Source organism: Magnolia sinica, chromosome 7 (assembly GCF_029962835.1).
Source record: "Magnolia sinica isolate HGM2019 chromosome 7, MsV1, whole genome shotgun sequence".
Classification (NCBI taxonomy): domain Eukaryota; kingdom Viridiplantae; phylum Streptophyta; class Magnoliopsida; order Magnoliales; family Magnoliaceae; genus Magnolia; species Magnolia sinica.
Window position 1 is genome coordinate 12661452 of NC_080579.1, and position 5087 is coordinate 12666538.

A 5087-nucleotide genomic window follows, 5' to 3' on the forward strand; every position below is an offset into this window, starting at 1 on the left:
ATGAAATATAGAGAGAAGTTGTACAAATGGAAAGCAACTGATCATGAAACACCAATAGCCAAATTGAATCTTATCACTGTCCAATCAAATCCAAATGATGAGAGACAAGCCCCATTCCATCACAACATATCTTGAAAAGTCAGACCAAATATATCAGCTTCCCATTGTCCTCCTGCTAAGGTTGTGATTGTGTGCGTGAAAAGATCCATGTACATCAAACTTCCACTATAGGTGTTTCTCAATGGATGATTCCCTATATAAAAGGTGAAAAAAGGAACCATCACAAACTTAGTTAACATCAGCCATCTCATTTGATTCTACAACATTTTGAAATCGCACTGATGGCCCTGAACAAGGCAAAGAGAAAAACATGTATATTTTTGTCAATCACAGATGCTGCAGCTAAGGAAACCAAAATCTTAATGACCCTGAATGGTTGGTTGGTGTCTCCATTAAAGAGAGGGAATGCCTATGTATTAAGCTTTTTAGAAGAAATCAATTCACTACCGTCTCTCTTCAAGGAAAAGCATAATAATGACAATTAATTTCTACCTGCCATGTATTAGATTTTTTTTAAGAAGAAATCAATTTACTTATTTTTTTTTCAAGAAAAGCATAATAATGACAATTAATTTCTACAACTTTTTCTTATAATACAATAACCAAAAGCACCATATTCATGGAAATCAATGTGATATCTTGTAACACCCCGAGTTTTTAGGGGCCGTGTAGAAACTCGGCTCCCGAATTCCCAGGTGCCACGGGTGCCCTAATGGGCTTCAAATTTTAATTACATTTGGATGATATCATAAACAATGGAGAGTTAGGAAGGCGTGAAGCATAAATAAGTCATAAAACAATATCAAGTGTCACTAAATATAAAAATATCCAAGCCACAAATCCAAATCATCTAAATAGGGAACTAGTCTCACTCATACATGACCCAAAGTGACTAGAGCCCTGGCCATACACCGCGGTAGCCCGAACTCAGATTAAAAGGATCCACTGAAAGTCTGGAAGGAGGGAAGCTCCTCTTCCTCATCCATGCTCACCCCGCTCAGCTCATCTAGCTCCGCCTCACCTACATCTAATGACGTGTCTGGTTGGTATTTTAAAACACCGTTCCAGAGTGGGAGTGAGTAGCTAACTCAGTGGGTGCCATTAGCCATAAGTTACATCAAATAACAATTCCATGATGAATTTAATGAAAAGCATAAATTCATAAATAACTAACTAGTCTTTGTTAATGCGTATGCATGAGTTATGTATGATGCATGACCTCACCCACAATACTCCCTCGAGCGACTTCGTCTCACGGTCGCGCATGACCAACACTCCCTCATTGCGACTTCAACTGTCGAATCGCTAAATCCTAACTAATGAGATGCGTGAAAAATGTATTAGCCGAATTTTTAATTAATTTCGTTCATCCAGTAGGTTGGGGGAACTGCTACACCCCAACGATATCAATGCCCTCATCCATTTGCGAGGCGCCTCAACATGCGAGGCTAAGACCCTGCGATCCTTGATCCCATCGGAGTCCCCACCCCTGATTGCAAGCACGTGGGGAGTGCTGAGAAGCGGGATAGCTCACTGTCACTACGGGGAGACTCGTCACCCCAGCATAGTTTGATAGCTCGGACAAAGGGTCCCATTCCACCATGCTCGGCTCATGAGACTGTGGATCAGTTTCTAGATGTTGTTAGTAGGCGAGGGGTGTTTTAAGTTTCAAACAGGCGTGAGCAAACATGGTTAACAAACATGGTTGGTCAGTCGGTGGACCACACCGCCCAAGTTCAGGCGAGCATGCAACACACGACATCGGGTGCAAGCAACCCATGTAGTCCCGCTACCGTCACCCGTTCGCGTCCGCCCAAATAAGTCGAACTAGTCACAGGACGGTCTAACCAACGGGACCACCCTAAAAAATCTCAGTTTGCTGACCAACCCAGAAAATGGGTTGTATTCTATATCATTTCAGCTAAGAATTTCTTCTTAGTACAGATGGAATTATGCGCACTATACATCCAGCATAAAATTCAGGATATTACAATGAATGCATCTACTCTTAACATTATAGATTAGACGTGTATGCATGTGGTGCTGGATTATCTAGGAGACAAGAGACAACACAACATCCATAATGCAGAAAATACAACAGTAAAAATACAATAATGCACACTACAAGGATGAATATGCAAAGAGCATATGCAAGAATGAACATGCAGCACTGATTCCATGCCCAAACAAATTGAAAACCAATCAAACAACAATTTATCAACACATGCATGTTGGCTTGACTTATCATGTAGGTTCCTAACTAGTTTTTCTCCAAAATTACTTATACACATCAATCTAACATCCACAATCATTAAATTTATCCTAAAATTGGTACTTGGTAACTTAAGGATAATAGTCCGCATCTTAAGATGAGATTTCTATTCTTTGAGATCTTATGATTTGGGGATTTAGATAAAACCACCAATTCCTAAATAAATAAATAAATAACAACATTAATGACTAGAAATCTACACTAGGTTGCTTAATTGAAGAAAAAATATACTATTCTTACCTCCGATTCTTGGCATGGGTGGATTTGGTGGAGGTTTTGTATTAGCCACCGGTTTGGTTGAGGAAATATCAACCCAACAAGCATCAAGATTCCCTTCACTCATACAAACACTCTCTCCCTTATCTTTCTCTTCATTTTCTCTCCATCTCTCTTTTTTTTTCTCTTCTCCTTCACCCAAGGTAGGGCATGAAATTCGTGTGGGGGAAGGGGGTGCCCAAATGAGGCCTTTTTTAGTGTCAGATTTGGTGTAATTGGCCTCAAGGGTTGGGTTTTTACTATACTAGTCCTATGGAAGGATTTTTCTAACCTCTAGGGCTCTCACTATGGGGTGCACATATTGATATACAATGTAGGATAGTTGGCCCTAATGATGATCTACGTATGGACATGATCGGCCCACCATTTGGATGCGCCGATCGACAAATATAATTAGAAGTCTGTTCAACGGCTACCGATGGTCGATCGGGGCCGCGGCTATATGGTTATGAGCAGGAAAATATCTTTACTCCACATGTGAAGTTTGGTTGTTAACCGACGGTCCGAAATTCTCAACTTTGCATAAGAATAGAAGACCCAATTCACTTAAGTTTCTTCCTTTAAGGTATTTGCACTTCTCATGCACTCGTCCATCGGCTCAAGTTGAGCGGTTCTGGATACTACACAGGTCCGACTCCCGCGATAGACGTCGAGCCTAGTAAGATTATTCTATAGTTTTGGAACTAGTGGCCCACTAACGAGCGGTGTAGAGCTTGTTCAGAAAATCGGGGCATTTCTAGAATGAATTAGGTATTGAGATTTCTCGTGGGCAATGATTAGAGTTTGGACTAACTATGTTCATAATGTGGCCTATTTATAATTAGTGAAAGTGGAGATTTGATGATGATTACGCTAAATCGTCGACTTTAAGGTAAAAGAGTAATGGGGTTGATTTGGTCCATTAGTCAAGATCCGGGCCTTATCTAACTCAGCTTCGGGTAGATCTTTTAATTTATTTACGATTGTCTTAATTAATCAATGGTAGATCAATTAGATTTAGGCTCTGTGTGAGTAAACATGTGGTTAAATTCGGTGTTTAAGTGATCGGGTGGATTCGTTGGCTTCATACAGTTGATTAATCGGACTTGTGCGGCTCTTTATTGGTACATCTCGTGTATAAACTAATATTAAGTGCTAATGGTCAGTAAGTGATAATATAAGTTAATTATATATATAAAAAATTTCAAGGATTTTTGGAAATCCAAAACAGTGAAAATCCAGGACGTTACATATCTACCATTTCCAGCTTCCCAAACAGCCCAATGTTAAAGGGATTACAAGGAGGAGAGATAAAAGAGGCAGTTCGTGCACCTATGCCAATAGACAACTCAGTGTAAGCTGGATATAGTTTGCTGGTCATCTTTGTTCTAAGCTGTTGGGACCACCGTGAATATATGTTGTTTAAACATGTGGCAACTTCCTCAAATTTTCCTACCAAATAACAGAACCTAGTATAGATTGGTCATATCTCCAAAATCAGATTTTGATTCAATGCTCCCTACCCATGGTCCATTGCATTTGTTTGTTGATTTTGGACCCATTACTACTTTTTCTTTGTCTATCAGATATCCAGCAACCAGCCAGTTTGGATCATACTTCCAGTGTACTTTTTGGGTTATGAATTCATCTGTGGTGGTTACCACTGATTGAGTGATTCAAATTTGAGGTACATGCTACTCTTACAGTAGGTTGTGGCAATCAGGGTAGAAATGATGCACAGTCTCTAAAGCTTTAAAGAAAGGCATATATATATATATATATATATATATATATATATATATATATATAAAAGGAATTATATGATTCACAAGGAGTGTCTTTGCAAAAGAAAGGTTCAACTCTGTTTAGGCCCAGGGTTTGGTAATCCAAACCATTTGCCTGTTGCATCCCACTGTTGATTGCCATGCTCCTAAGATTTCCCAAATTGAAAGATCCTAACTCCCTAATCATCACTACCACAATTCATGAATTATTCATAGTCTGCAAATGCATGTAATTGAAATTTATTTGCATGTAGAATTAAAACATAAGGAAATTTCCTTAGATACCATGAGTAAAAATTATATAGCTATATAATTTCAACAGACATAAGGCTTGTTCTTTATACTTACTCTTTGCTTTCCCAAAACAGGGGTAGTTCCCTCTAAAGCATTCTTTGCTTTCCCAGAACAGGGGTAGTTCCCTCTAAAGCATTCTATAGCCTTAAAAAAAAGGCATGCAATTTTAGATTCATGTATTTATATCTTTTCTTACAGATGTAATTGGCATTCCCATATTGTAAAATCCAAACTCTTTGAATATTGGCCTAGCAAATAGACGTTTAAGCTACAACGTAGTCTACATTCAATGGAAATAGGCCAGCAATTCAAGTACTAAAATCTTCCAATCTTGTGACTTTCGGGGCATCACAATCCACGTTGAGGCCCATTAGATCAAAGATCTAGATGCCTTTGGGGTGGTGCGGAAAATGGAGTTGCAT